Below are 17,018 nucleotides of genomic sequence, written 5' to 3' on the forward strand. Positions count from 1 at the left end.
AAGTGACTTTTATTAAGAGATGAAATTTCATTTTCATGGTAAAATGTTAGGATTTTTTTTTTAAGCATGACCTGATCATTATATGCCATGAGACTGGAAAATAATTTAAGATAGATTTCAAGGTGAGTCTTAATATTGTCATCACATAATAAGGAGCCAGCTGAAGGAAGTTGGGGAAAACAATTCTAAAAAACTATCTTAAAACAAAAAAAACCTGATTTTTCAACTGTAGTTTTATCGTATCATAACTTTATTTTTTCTATTTTTTTTTAAGCTTATTTTGAGAGAGCGAGCATGATCAGGGGAAGGGCAGAGGGCAAGGGAGACAGAGAATCCCAAGCAGGCACCCTATTGTCAGCGTAGAGCCTGACAAAGGTCTCAAATTCCTGAAAGTGTGAGATCATGACCTGAGCTGAAATCAAGATTTGGATGCTTAACTGCTGACTGAGGTGCCCAGGTGCCCCTCTATCATAATATTCAAGGAATTCCCTGGTATCAGTATTCTAGAAGTTGTGTTTAAAAAAGCAGGGGGGGGGGAGGTGCATTATTTTGGGGAGAGTTAAATGTGTAAGTTTGAGAAAGAAAACAGTATTATAATTATTCATTTTGTTTTGAAGTTGCAGTTTTGAATGCAGTTTAGCATACACGTTACATTATCATAGTTTAAATAACAAATGAAAAATTCTGTAGCAAAAATTTCCCCCTGAAATATCAAAGAACAGTAGAACAAAATGTAAATGCTATTACAGGCCACTGGTCACCACCTTGCCATTATTGGGTGGCTCCTTAAAATATGCCCTCCAGTGATTTGTACAGTGTGGTTTTAGCAATTTTAAATGGTTCAGTTGATGGATTTCACGTTTTTCTCCTGGGAAACCATTACGTAATGTAACTCAATTATGTTGCCAAGAAGATTTTCTTGTGTTGTTGCTTCCGTTTTCTGGCTTTAAAATCACAATTCAATTTTCAACTTGTATAATTTTGTTAAATATAAAATTTAATGATGTGTTCAATTTATATAATGTCATTTTATACATCACCTCTCCTAGGTGTTAATAATAGAACTAAGAATCATTGATTGAACATACTCTAGGTCAGACACTATTTTAAGCACTCTCTATGTATTAGCTTATCAGATGTCAAAAGCTTTTGAGGTAAATACGGTTAGCTCCATTTTACAGATGAAAAAGTAATACAAAGATTAAATATCTCTTGCTCAAGGTGACATCACTAGGAAGTGGAGAGAGAAAGATAGGGAATCCAAGCCTTATAAGACCTCTGTCAAACCTGCAGTCTTACCCGGTGTACTTCACTGCTTCGTGGCATTTAATTTTGAACACAATTAAGATACAAAAATGATCATGGGGCACCTGAGTGGCTCAGTTACTTAAGCTTCTGATCCACAGAGGCTCTCACAGTTTGTGAGTTGGGCTCCCTGACGCTGCAGAGCCTGCTTGGGATTCTCTCTCTCCCTCTCTGTCCCTCCCACATCCTTGCATGTATGCACATTCTCTCAAATAAAAGATATAACTTGAATTTTAATTATTATTAGGAAAATGTCTTTTTGTTTCTCCCCACTTCAAATGTTCCCCACTTGAAATCCTTCCTTTTTGGTCCAGACTTGGTACATCTCTTGAATACTTGAATGCAGTGTCAAAAACAACGTCTTAGGAAACTATATTATATATTTTTTTAAATGTTTGTTTATTTTGAGAGTGTGAGCTGTGGAGGGGCAGAGAAAGAGAAGTGGAGAGAAAATACCAGGCCAGCTCCATGCTGTCTGTGCAGAACCTGACATGGGGCTTGAACTCATGAATCGTGAGAACATGACCTGAGCCAAAATCAAGAGTCAGAAGCTTAACCAACTGAGCCACCCAGGTACCCAAAGAAGCTGTTAATTTTAAATCGGCATACCTCATTTTCTTATTTTCCTTCATCAACATCTCTGCATAACCTTCTCCATAAAATGGTGGTGATTATTCCAGAGATTATTTTCAAAGGGTAGAAGACTATATTATTGACCCATAAACCCAGAAAATATGAGAAAAGGCCACTTGAAATGTCCAAATTTCAAATTCATAAAATACTTAGATTTTTTTCTAAAATGAATATAATAAAGGAACCTAAATGGAATGCAAATATCCTGCCACAAGAATATTATGCACTGTAGTTGAGACTTCAAAAATAATTTTGTATAATTAGTCAATGAAATGTTGAGCTATTTATTCATTATTATAAAGCAAGAAATCTAATATAAGATATTTGAAAACATGCTTTTCTCTGCCAGATCCCTCAGCAAAAATTAGAAAACATAATTTGCTTCTTCCGCTCACAAATTTCTTGAATTCTGTTATACCCTCAAAGATCAACTTCATAAAATTGAGAGGAGACCCATACTTTGAGTGAAAAATTTACATTACAGTACCATTGATATTCAGAAATTATGTGGATATTATAATAGAATTTTATAACTTTCCCACCTTATACCCAAAGATATGAAAACAAAATGGGCTTTAATGCAGCAGACTTATGGCCAATTAAACCCAATTTTCTATCTTGGATAGTGTTACTCTAGCAATTTAAGTCATGATTGTCATGTGTAAGTATCAGATTATTAGTGATGTCCCTCAACCATTATTAATTCCCTGAGATAGCCTATTATTTATCTGCTGTCTCTACTCTCTTCTGTCTGCAATCTCTTTACCACTTTTCTCAAAGCACCTTTGACTGATTCCTGCTCATTCTGCCTGTGTCAAATTAAACATCCCTTGGAGATCTTCCTTGACTTCTGAAATTAGGCTAAATCCTAATAAAATGTCCTTTATGAAGTCATTCTTAATATGTTATTGAGATCACTAGTAAACTATTTCTTTTAGCATAGTAGTTGCTTGTCATGTACCTGTTCAATGAAAGAATTAATGCGAAGCGTTAATTTATTTTAAATCCTGCACTTTGAGTGTTTTCATCCTTTACTGCTGAGCAGTACTGTCATCAGCCCAAACTAGCTATATAAAATATTTTAAGTATCTTTATTACTAACAATAGGTATATTGTGATCTTCATGTTCTATGATATGGTTTAGAGTTCAATGTTCTTTTTGCACGTTATTCATTATTTTTAAGCTCTGACAATATCTGCCATTAGCTTTACTTACTTGAAACATCTAACAGTTTTCATCCTTTAACATGTCAGTGTCACCTCAAATCACATGGTCTGCTCTCAGAATATTTTGAAGTGGGGTGATCGTAATTATACACGGTATTTTGTGGTCAGTAAAACAGTTTCACTAAGGGAAGTTTTGTTCTTTTTTCTACCAACCTTTCTTCTGATTATTTGGTAATGATAGCACATTGGTTGATTATCTTCAAGCAATTATCAAATTCCCTCTTTACTTATGCTATAACTCCAAGGAAGATGCCCTATGAATGTTAGGCACTGTGTTTTCGTAAATACAACTATGTGGTAATCTCTCGTGAAATGAATAATTGATACCAACTCAGTGAATGGTTTCCTTTAGAAATACTTCTGGAAATAAACTTTTGTTTCTGATGTCTCCTGATGTTTTTGTAAGAACACACTGTTGAATTGGAAAAACCAAAAAATCATGCTCCGTGTACATGAAACATCTGTAATATTCTTGGGTATAAATCATAACTATGTCCAACTCTGGTTTAGTCTGTGAGCCCATATCCAAACTCCTTGGTGAATTTCAAACTGTGACTCTCTCATTCTTAACTGTCGTAATAGTTTTCCAGCTTGAAAGAAGGAAAAAATAGCAAAACAGTATTTGTGGGGAAGAGTTAACAGCCTTTCTCAATTTATAAATACAGTGAAAACTTACTGAATGCACAAATTAAAACTATACAGAAATTTATCTGGTGGCACTTAACATGGGATGAAAATGAGTTAGTCTTTGAAATTATTCACTTTCTGCCCTAAAAAAAAAAAAATGAAAAAAAACCCCTTCATTAATATCTTAATTCATTAGACCATCTACATTCTCAGCTATTTTAAAATTTAATCTGAAGCAACAACTGAAATTAATAGTGATGTTCTGAGCATTTAAATGCTGTTTCTCATTTTTTCTTTATTAATATTTCTTACATGTTACTAATTTTAGTCATTTCAGAAGAATGAATTTACCTCTGTTCTAGGATAAGAAGCTAAACTGAAGATTAAGACTCCATTCCCACTTGGGAAAAAAAAAAAAGTAATTTATAGGAAGTACGCTGCTAATTGAATACTATTGTGTTGTAGTCATTATTTCCTAACTTCAAGGACAGGACTCCTCTAGGATTCTATCCAGTATTGAGCTTGCATTCCTATTGGTAAGTAATGACCTCATAATTACTTCAAGCTCTACATCAATCACTACTCTGGTGACTCTTGATAGAGTAAAAACGTTTTACACATTGATTTTCTTTACTTAATTCATCTTCTTTCCTATCTTGTTTGGATTCCTTTATCTATTCAGTCTTTACTAAAATTCATTTAAAGATACACAGAAGATCTTTTTTCGTATGTTCTAAACAGTTCAAAAGATTGCTCTCATTCTACAAATCGTGTCAGAATGTACACAAATAGGATAGTGTGTGAATTGTGTGATTATGGATTCACCTACATTAGAGAAATGAAAGTGGAGTCTCTCTGAAGGACCCTTTCAGGGAGAAAGTGGTTAGACTTGGGATAGGGGTAAGCATTTGAGTAAGGGTGGTAAGAAACATTGAGACAGCTAGTAACTGTTTATTCAGGGTTGCAGTACTAAGAAAAATTGCCATCAATTTTACAAGTTCACTGAAATATTTTACTTGTCTAAATTTATTTAGAGACCGATTTGGTTGCAAAGACCTCAATTCCAGCCAAAAAACAAGTGAATTATTAACGCTGTTCTTTGTTGAGTATTCCACGATTTTTATACTGAGTCTATTTAAGCATACTATAATACTATAGGCCACAAGGAGTAAACTCCACAAGGAGTTATACTTTCTTGAAATATTTTAACAGATTATATCATTTGCATGTGGACCACTTAGAATAATTATTAATCTTGAACTCTGGAGACCTTTCCACATGTTTAGATACTCCTACAAATGATCAGTTGACAGAACTTGGTCCCATTATGCAACCCCTCTGTGCCTCAATACTAATGTTTGTAAATGGAAATGATAATGTGTCCTAAGATTACTGGTAAAGTGTGGTAGTTGCCCTGGTATACTCAGAATAATGCATAATGCTTAATAAGTATTCCATATAAATTACCTATCATTCTGAAATTTTTAGATGGAAGACTGAAAAGGTAATCAGGCATATTTTTACTAAATACAAAGAGTTAGTAGCTTGTTGCTTTTTGTTTCTTAGCAATCTATAGTCGGTCAATCTGATAAACACCTCAAAAAGTAGCTGAGCTGTTTGATCAATTTTTAGGGATTTTGTGGAAGGGATCGAGAAATTGAACTAAATGTTCAAAGTACTTTCTAACAGTAAGTTTATTAGTCAGAGTCTTTGTATTTGCAAATGACAGGATCCCAGAGAGAAACATGTTAGGCAAAAAAAATAGGGCACTTAGAAAGATAACCTGTGTCTGACTTATTTTACTTAGCATAAGTCAGAGAAAGATGTCCTATGTCTTCACTTATATGTGGAAGTTGAGAAACTTAACAGACCATGGGGGAAGGGAAGAGAAAAAAAAATACAGAAAGGGAGGCAAACCAGTAGAGACTCTTAAATACTGAGAACTGAGGGTTGATGGGGGTGGGGGTGGGGAAAATGGGTGATCGGCATTGAGGAGGGCACTTGTTGGGATGAACACTGGATGTTATATGTAAGTGATGAATTACAGGAATCTACTCCCAAAGCCAAGAGCACGCTGTATATACTGTATGTTCACTAACTTGATAATAAATTATATATACATACATAAGTGTGTGTGTGTATATATATATATGTGTGTGTATATATATATATATATATATATATATATATATAGCGTGTGTGTGTATTTATGATAGAAGCAATGAACAACCTCAGGGCACAGCATTTAGAGACATTGGCAAGTTTCAGACATAATAAACTCAAACACTATCATAATCCCATCACTCAGCATCTTATCTGTGTTTTCTAAATGTGAATTTTGTTCCTATCTGAAAATTGTTCAGGACCCCTCTATGAAGAATTTCCGAGTTGTATGTACTATACTATACAGGAAGAGGTTGATTCTTTTCTCTACCAGTTCCATCGTTTCTAGAACAAGTGGTCAGCAATTAGTATTCCCTCATCATCTATTTTGCCTTCTACCCACTCTTCTCTGATAACCACTTTCTCCACTTGGAAGGACTTGATCTTGCTAAAATCATCTGAATGCCAAATTCAATGATCCATATCCAGCCTGTATCAAATTTGACCCAATTTACTTCCTTAATTAACTGTAGCTTCATTAAATGTCTTGGTTTACTCAGAGCTCTTTCAGACTCTTATCATAGTTCATTTTTAGTCTTCTTTCGTGTTTGTTTTGTCTAGCAATCATATAGGACCCTTTTGACCTTTCTCACACACTCTGTGGGCAGTTTTGTTCACATGCTTCTCAACGAGTGGCACCATTTGCTTTAAAAGGAAGCATCTGATTTGCCTCTCTTACTCAGGACCATATGATTTTGATAAACTTTTAAATACCTGTTTGAAGTGGCAATTCCTACTGCCATTCTTTCATCTAAGTTTCTATGTGTTGTGCTTTTACAAATAGGCATTGTACATAGATGCTGGCAGAGAAACATGCATTTATGACAAAGCAGTATATATCTTAAACATGTAATCACAAAATAGTTCTTTACTAAGCATGATAGAGCTATGAGGGAGTGAGTATATAGTCTTACACTTGAACAACATAATAAGGTGATAATTGCCTTATTAGATGCCACATGAAAGCATATGGTCCCTTAATAGAGGATTAGGGTACATGAATTGGCCCTACTGTCTGTATTTTCAGGTTCTATCTGTTCAGGGTATCTTATGTTTGAGACTCGTTGCAAACAAAATTTGATTATTGGACACAATTTAAAATTTCTTTAGAATTTTAATTCCTAGAATTTTTATAAAAAACATTTCATTACTAGCACTATCTTATTTATTCAAGTTGGTTAACATACAGTGTAGTATTGGTTTCAGGAGTAAAACCCAGTGATTCATCACTTACCTATAACACCCAGTGCTTATCACAAGTGCCCTCCTTAACGTCCATCACCCTTTCAGCCCATCCCCCTATCCACCTCCCCTCTAACAACCCTCAGTTTGTTCTCTGTATTTAAGAGTCTCTTATGGTTTGCCTCCCTCTGTTTTTATCTTATTTTTTCTTCATCCCCTATGTTCATCTGTTTTGTTTCTTAAACTCCACATATGAACACTGTCTTCTTGCCCACCCTTATCTCTCATCTCTCTTCTATAGTGTCAACCTTTTTGTATCTCTATGAAAATACTGTACTAGGTTAGGCTTTTGTAATTTTCACATGTCCTGCTACATGATTTCTGCTTGAAAATGTAGACTCTTGTCTGATATTAATTAAAAAGAAACCTCAACCTCAATTTTTCATATTTCATAATCTTGGAAGTCTTAAGGCTATTATTTTCCCTTGTGTTTTTCATAGTTTTGTCTATGGCTTTGTTATTGAAATTATTTTTTTAAAGAATTAAAGGACGCTTTGTCTGCTGTTATGAGCTTCTTGAGGAACTTGGTGTAGTTTTCTTTTAAATATATCTTAGTACAACATATGGTATCTTGGTAATTCAAATATCTTCTTAATTTAAATTCTCATCAAATATAATTTTAATTAAATGTTTAAATATTTAACTATCTTATATAAATATATTGAAATCTCAGCATTAGGAAAGCTATTAATTAATGTTGATATACCAAGAATATTATTTTCCAGAGTTGAGTTATCAAACAATTTAACTTTTACTGAGCTTACATTTTTTGAGATTAATTTCTGTTGAGTTAAACTACCCCATTCAAAATCTAACCTGATAAAAGATACATGTATGAGTTAGGCATAACATGCAAGCCAATTTAAACTAAGTAATTTGTTTATATATTAATGTGATTTGTAGAGTTCTTTTTTTTCTTCAGTTGAAAAATGTACCCCCTCCTGTCTAAAAGGTGATAGTACATCCCATTTCTCTAATGAGGTGCCTTACATTTTGCAATTTCTGGCCAAATAACAAGGTGATGTAATTGTGTCATAGTAAAAATAATGAAGCTGGATTAAATATCTCTCCTAGTTGGATTCTTTTATTCTTTTTCTTTGCTTTCAATTCCCAACAGGTAACCTTATTTTAAGGAGTTTTGCTCTTTAATGATATCTGCTCATGAAACTTAACTGTTGGGGCTTACTTCCACTATAAGTTTCTGAGCTCTATTGCAGCTTAGGGAATAGTGAGATATAGAAAATAATGAGACAAATTAATTTTCTTTTCCCAGAGGTACTATATTCCCCATAGCTATCACTCAGAGGACAACCTCTTTTCTGAAAGATTGATATAAAAATAATTTATGTCAGGCTAAGAGGCAGAGCAAATCTGACTGAAAAAGCACATAAATGCCTTTAAGAAAAGAGTAGTAGCTTGTGGAGACAGTGCTTCTTGGTAATTAGGGGTGTTTATTATCCTTGTCAGGCTTTAACAATCAATTGTGGATATATATAATGAAAAGGATTTCAACATTTAATATATATCCCATCCAGGTCCCACTATAATTTAGCTTCAGGTAATTCAAGAGTTGTAGATTAGTAAACTAGAAGATTTTTTTTTGGGGGGGGGGATGCTTAAAATGCTGCAATGATAATGAGAATATACTGAAAAAGAGCATCTTACTAAGGTGCAGTTATTAATAGAATCCTAGACCTTGAAGAGCCCAGATGAGTTCATTTATTTCCTTGCTTTTAATAAAAGGAATAATGTCATGAAACCAAACCATCAGAAATGATAACTTTGTTGCCAAAACTATAACATACTTTATATTTTTTGTAGTAGAACACCAGATCTCTAGATATATAAATGAATCATTCTAATGTAGTTTGTGGCCTGTGGTTTTAAGGAATATACCCAGGAGGAATACCCCTGGAGGGAAAGTATCCATGTTAGATGATTCCAAGGCAAATGAAGAGAAATTAACTCACAAGAGCTTTTTGTGAAATAAATAAACTCATTTATTTTTTTCCAATTTGAAATAACTCCAAATAATACACCTGGCATTCATGGCTATAAAATAATTGTACCAAGATGTTTGGGTTTTTCTGTAGTCCTATATTGCAAGTAATAGTATTGACTTTTATGCACTGAGCCAGAGGGGTGTTCACTCATTATCTCTTGTTGTATGTATTTTCTATAATTGCCCAAACTGCAGAAGTTAATATACAGGTATCTATAGAGTAACTCCTTACTGAGACTATATTGAAAAATTTCTTTCTTACATTGGTAAATTTATTTTCATTTTATGTTTAGGCACAGAGGACTGTTTTCGGTTCTGAACTTGATACTATTATTTCAGCTTTTTAAAAGATACTGTAGTATACTTGTTCCAGTTGTCTGGTTCTTAATTTATCACCACTATTAACGGCATGTTCTTAATTGGCATCATTCACCCTTGTGTAGCAAAATAAATCTGTGTGTATGAAATTCATATGTATGTAGTTTTTCTGTTTTGGGGGTAAAAAGCAGTCATCATTTCAGAAAATTTTATGGTACTTTGCAAGGAGTGCAACCTGGGAGTTAAATATTGAATTTTGAAGTCTGCTGTCTACCACTGTAGTCTTCCAGAGTATTTGCTTAATTTAACATCTGAGACCTTTACTTGTTGAGAATACAAGCAGTTGTTGCTGAATCTTAAAATCCTTTTAGGGTTTTGAAGCTCCAACAAAATAACGAATCTCTTGCATGTTTACATGTATATGGCTGAATATTAACATCAGTTAAAATTCAACCAAAGTTACTTGTAAAGATGGAAGCACATGAATCTATCTCCAGCTTTTAGGTCCCTTCCTTCTACAGTAAACCCATCAATATTCTCTCCATATTCACTAAGAGTTACATTTTACACAAATTGGAAAAACTGGACGTCTGTTTTGCTTTTTATTTTTAGTAACGAGCACATTATTAGCCTTTCATATTATTGAATAAAAACAACAAAATCTAAAAATACAATAGGATTCTCCCACATTGCCATGTTTAAGACAACAGAGAAAAAAATAATTGACATCAGTTGCGTATACATAGATGTATATAAATCCAAACAAGCAAAACCCCATATTTAAGAAAAGACAAGTTGATTTGGAAATTTGATATTAGAATGTTAACAAAGTGACCACAAAATAAGACAGAGTAATTATAATAGGGAATAATTGCCCTTTAATTATGACTGAAAGGGTTAAACATTTAAAAAAAGTAGTCTTAGTGTTTTGCAAATACATTAAGGAGATAAGAACCCCCCCCAAATATCCCAAAAAGGATTTAAAATGTTTAAATCAAGTTGGAAAAGTTGATACAGACTTGTGACCTTAATTATAATTTAAAGCCCTGTCTCCAGAGTGTCTCAGAGTATCTGACTATTCTGGCCAATGTTTTCTCAATTTGTGCAGGCATGAATACTAGTACCCATATTTTCCTAATGCATTTTTACAATTAAAACCAGAGATAATTAGAAGGTAGATAAAAGCCACAAAAATCTATCAGAAAACAATAGTGATTCCAAATGTCTAGGACTAGGGCTGAAAACACAGTGCAGTCAACTTGTAGGAAGTCCTATTTACTAAATTGATGACCTGAGAAGAGAATAATAATTGTATTTAATTGGAACATGGTTGATCACAAGAAATGCCCACACTATTAAGAAGGAAAATGACACATATAAACAAAGGATATTGTCTTATATTCATTATTTTAGAATAAAGGTATTTTTATTAATATATGTCTAATTTGATGTAAGTGTGCCTTTAAAGTCTGTAAATACCTACTTTATATCTTTCTACCTAAGTAAAAAAGGAAAGAGTGATTCAGGGAATTTTGTATAAGTCAACCAAGACAAGAACCAAAATCAGGAGAGGCTGACTGTTACTACTTTGAATTTAGAAATAATATTCTGCAAATAATGTCTAATAGTATCAACATCAGATAATTTAGTGTTCTCAAAAGGGGGCACTAGTAGCATTGGGGATGAAGTAGTTTCTCTGCTACAACAGCTCTTTGTGGAAAAAAAAAAAAAAAAAAAAGGATGTGCCAAATAGTCATGTGCCTCCTGGGGAAAGTAGTACTCACTTCAAGTGAGAATCGGGAGGACCTCCAATTCTGCAGACTTCAATTTTCTGTCCTGAATTCGGACTGATCCATTAAGCTGATTCATTTCTGGCAAGGTATCTGGTTGAAAAACATTAAATCCTATATGAAAGACATGGGATTAAAAAGTCTTGCTTAAATGCAATTGTTAAAATCTTGTTAAAACAGTAAATGAGTAAGTTCAAGGGAACATCTAGGTTTGACAACCCAGTCAGTATTTAAATGTTTTCCTATTTTCCTATATTCTACTCTAAAGAACAATTCTAGTTAGCTTATAGATTTAATTTTAAAGAGAAAATATTAAAGTTTATGGATGACATTAAAATCTGTTAATCAAAATGGATTATGAAAAATATTAAGGATCTAGAAATAAAGTGCAAAGAAAGATTAATAAATTAGACTGCATTTAAATTAAGAACATAGGCTTATTAAAGAGTAGAAAAACAAGCTACAGAATGCAAAAAAAAAATGCAGTTTAACTGTCATAGGACTTTTAATTATAGTATTACAATTCAGTAACAAAAAGATAATCCACTAAAAATCAGCAAAAGACACAAGAGTCACTTCACAGCTCCATATCCCAAAAGCACAAAGGAAAATTAAATCTACGCACATAAAAGGGGATCAGACTTGTTAGTCATCAAGAAAATGTCAAGGAAAATCATTAGCAAACTTTTTACTAGGACAGCTTAAATTAAAAGGACAGACAATACCAAGTGTTTACAAGAATCTTGAATAATAGCTCTCATACACTACCAGCAGGAATATGGATTGTTGGATCCCTTTGCAAAACTGTTTGGTCTTATTTATTAACTATAGGTTTACCCTATGACACAGCAATTTCATTTCCTTAGTATATATTTACCAGATATCTACATGATTAAAATGTACAAGAATATTGATTATAACATTTTAGTAGTCCCAAACTAGAAACTTAAATGTTAATCAACAGTACAGAGAATTGTGTACATTTATATGTGTTATGTTTCAATATAAAAAAAATTAGGAATCCTGGAAGAAGATTCTTAGAGGTAGTGATATGGCAAATGTGATTACAGAATTTAGAATCCTCTATCTGTATATCTATATCTATATATATCATATATATCTAGGTCTATATCATATATATATATATCATATATATATTTTAAAAAATCCATTGTTTGATGTCTACATCATGTTTCCTGAGTTGCCATGAGATGCTGTTCTTTTCCTTTTGGGTCTGGTAAGAAAAAACAAAGGCATTATCTAATCCAAATAGAAGGCAAGGCCGTATATAATAGGACTTCCTGTTGGTACCTGTTTAAAGCACTGTGGAAAGGAAGTGTGACCATGACTATGGGTTATTTGGTTATTTGTAGGTGTATCTGTCACATTGTAGCACATGTTAAGAAATGCCATTTTTCAGATATAAATACTATAGTTAGAAAAAATATGGGCCATTTATATTTTTCTTAATTTTGGCTAACAAAGGACAACACTGATTTTTAAGATCTCTTTTTTGAAAGAAAATGGTACAGAGAATTTCAGACGTACTGATTTAAATAAGTGGCTACCTATTTTAAAACCAATGTAAACATAAACCTCACAGTATGGTTTGGAGCCAGAAGACAAAACTTATGAAAACTTTCAGTGCAGATGAAGTAATTGTTAGAGATGAGATGAACTTCTATTGTCTCTGAGAATGGGACAAGGAGCTGATCCCACACTGATGTGTCTGAAAAGGATCTAGGAAGTCTAGTGGGAACATTTGAGAGCTGGGCAAGTGCTGAAATTACTGGAAAGGAAATTAAGGAGCTTCTTGTAGGTATTAAGATTCTTCTTAGGCTAGCAGTTGTCCTGAAGTCATTACTCAGTGAAGATTTCCAGATTATGTTTTGAGAATTCTCTATGTGAGCATTACTTTGTGAGCATTACTCAGCATTAGATTTATTTTTGGAAAAAAAAAACCCAAAACTATAATTTATTTACATTTTATCTCTTAGAATTTTGACATCTATTTTTCAAACCAATAATTAATATGCCTTTTTTTCTTAATTTTTTATTTAAATTCCAGTTGGTTAACATTACAGTGTACTATTGGTGTTGGATGTAGAATTTAGTGATTTATCACTTACATACAATGACCCAGTAGTCATTACTTGTGATTGCCCCCCTTACCCCATCACCCATTTAACCTATCTCCCTGCTAATATGCCTTTTAATAAAGTAAATATTTGTGAAGGTAGTATTGGAATTTAATTATAAACTTAAGCATGCATCCATTTTTGAAGTTATGAGAGAGAAAAGTTAATGCAAGTTCTTTGAGTATGTGTAGCAATCGCAGACTACCAATCAGAGTGGACTTCCTCATCTGCCAGTGATAGTATGCAAATCACAAGCAAGATGCTTCTAAATTAGTCCAGATTGACTTAAAGCTTTAGAGTAGAAGAGATGAATTAGCATTGAGTATACAGATTTTATGGCATTGACTGCATGCTGAAATCTAATGGGAATTGTTGAGTGGGAAAATACGAGAAACTAGAATCATTTAAAATTCAGTTTTGATATCTAGTAAGATTCTATAAAGTTATTTCCTTTGTCATTATGCTGAAAAAAATCATGTGGGCATACAGGGATGTATGCATGTTCTTAACAATTGAGCTTTAACTTGTATTCTTATATTTTCCTTGGCTTTAACATTCAATAGAATGAGCAAGATAAATTCAACACAGAAAACTTTGTTGCTTTTCTGGACATCTACTTTATTGCAACATTGGACATCTACTTTGTCCCATTGTACCCCATTCTCCGGTTCGGTTTCCCAGTCTTTCAGAATAGGTTTTCTGACTCTCCTGGCTTTCAGATGACTTTAGACAATGGTTAGCCCCAAGGATTAGAGAGGTAGAAATAAAGTTTATATTCCTGAGTATTCCTTCTGAGAAGTCATTGTGGTATTGTCCTCCTCCTTAGACCAGTGTTTAATTTGGTACAGCCCATGTCAGTTGATCTTTGACCTTTTCGTATACAGCTTCACATAACTGTTCCTTCTACTTCTTTAATCATAAGAGTGGGACTATATTCTACAGATAGTAACCATAGGATACTACATTATCTCTTGTGGTTTCCCAATACTGTATACTTCTATGAAAATCTTTTTATGAGTTTTGCTCCATTGTAACATTTGATCCTCTGTTTCCTGATAAGATCCCGATTTATGCAGCCAGTTACTATCATTTGAAACAACATAAATTTTCTTTACAAGGAGGAAACCCCTTGCTGATGGTGTAGAAAGATAGTTACTAATCAGTGCTTATGATTTGAATCAATTGTGCAGATTTTGTTAGGATAATTTGTATCAGAATTTTAAGGCTTTCTCTGGTCTTATGCCAAACATACATGCTTTTATCTTTCATTTTAATATATCCAGATATTTCCCTATATTGAGAATAGGGCAGCTTGGATACTTCATGAGGTCAGTGAACTTACTCTGCTGCTTGGCATACATGCATTTTCAGACCCCACGACTTTTCCTGGGACATAAATTTACACAAGCAAAGAAAATATCCATTCTAAGAAAAAAAATGTAAGGGTTTTGCTTATAATGCTGAAAGCCTTGATTCAGCTACTCACATAGAAATATGGAAATAATGGAGGAGAAATTAAAACTTTAAATTTGCATAAAAGGAAAGAAACATGTTTTGGAGGGCATGCACTTTTTGAAGAAATAATCTTGTCTAAAGCATTGGGTTTGTGGAATTGTTTTAAGCCCTTACATTATTTTGGTTTTAAAGTGTTACCTTCCTTGAATGCAAGACTTCCAGTATACTTAGGAATGTACTATATATTAAATCTCTGGGCTATTGTGAAATGTAGAATACTATTAAATCTTTGTTTAGACATTTGTATCTGCTTACTTTGTTGTCCTGCCATTTACCTTGTCAGTCCAATCATATCATTTTCTTTTTTCTTCCCTTTGTATTCAACCAGTGTACTAGGTAAGATATAGTTAGATGCCATAACAGATGCGTCTTGAAATTGGGTGGTTTTACACAATAGAAACTTATGTCTCACTCAAATTAAGTCCAACTCTAGGGATAATGTGACAGTGGGACCTTTCTTTATGTAGTTATTCAGTGGCCCAGGTTGATGAGGTCCTACAAGTGATTACATATTAGCTGTATTATGAGATTATGAGGTTAGGCCAATCAGTGGTGGACATTATTCTATTCAAATTTCATTGGCCTGAACTCATTAACACACTAACTTCAAGGGAATCTTTAAAAAAAAAAAAAAGGACTTCTGTGCCTAAAAAACCAAAGAAATAGGTTTAGGAAGAGCTTGTCAATTTGTTAAAATCAGTCCTCATTCAATTTGACCCTTAGTATCTTTGGTTGATAACATCTAAATCTCTTAAACTGTTCTACAGCCATTGGTCTCCAGACTATGCTCTCTGCACTGTTTTGCAAACACCCATATTTTTTTAGACAAAATTATTCACCCTCCTTAGTGAATAATTTTAAGGCTTACCTGTCTCTACTGAACAAATTCAAAACTTAACTAATATGTGAACAAGGTTTTACACTGAGTGGAAATGCCTTGTGTGCCAGCAATGTGTCAGAAATGTTTTCAGCAATAGAGCAGAGTAGGGAGGGAGCCAAAACATAAGAGACTCCTAAAAACTGAGAATAAACTGAGGGTTGATGGGGGGTGGGAGGGAGGGGTGGGTGGGTGATGGGTATTGAGGGCACCTGTTGGGATGAGCCCTGGGTGTTATATGGAAACCAATTTGACAATAAATTTCATAAAACAAAAAAAAAAAGACCAACCTAGCTAAAACCTGAATCAGATAGCAGTTGCACATTGAGTAAGAAGATAGATAAAATTGTATACATAATGTGACATTTTCTGTTAAACTGCTAAGGATAAAATCCTTTGGAATCTTACATATGCAGAAGTTGGGAACCATCACCCTAAGGATGATTAGGGTTTGCCTGGTAGAAAAAAAAAATAAAGGACATTTCCTGGTAGAGGGGAAAAAACACACTGTAAATCACTGATTTCCTTAAATGATTCCTCTCAAAGACATGGGGATAGATTACTACCAATAAGGGAGAAAGATTATATGTTTTATAGTTATATAATAGAAAGGTCCTACTGTATGTAAATGCTGACTGACATGTGTCAATAGTTGTTTTATGTGGTATAAAGAAAAGTTTAACATGCTGTGTCTTTCTCAACCCACTGTCCCTATTTTCAAATTACTAGCATTTAGAGAAGTTATCCATCTTTGCAGAAAACAAAGGTATCTGAGAATTTGTGCTTTTTTTGGAAGTGTCTTTTAAAAAAATTTTTTTTAATGTTTTTATTTATTTTTGAGACAGAGAGCATGAGCAGGGGAGGGGCAGAGAGAGAGGGAGACACAGAATCCAAAGCAGGCTCCAGGCTCTGAGGTGTCAGCACAGAGCCCAACTTGGGGCTCAAACGCAGGACTGTGAGATCATGACCTGAGCTGAAATCGGACTCTTAACAGACTGAGCCACCCAGGCGCCCCATGGAAGTGTCTTAATGAAAAATTTCCAATGGTCAAAAGGTATTTAATGAACAATGGGCATTTTAAAAGAAGGTTTGAAAAGGTAGGATGAGTGGTGGGAGAACTTGCCCTCCAGGGAAGATTTGACCTGCAGTCTAAAGAAACTTGAGCCTAAAACAGCCCAATA

Source organism: Lynx canadensis, chromosome A1 (assembly GCF_007474595.2).
Source record: "Lynx canadensis isolate LIC74 chromosome A1, mLynCan4.pri.v2, whole genome shotgun sequence".
NCBI classification, from domain to species: Eukaryota; Metazoa; Chordata; class Mammalia; order Carnivora; family Felidae; genus Lynx; species Lynx canadensis.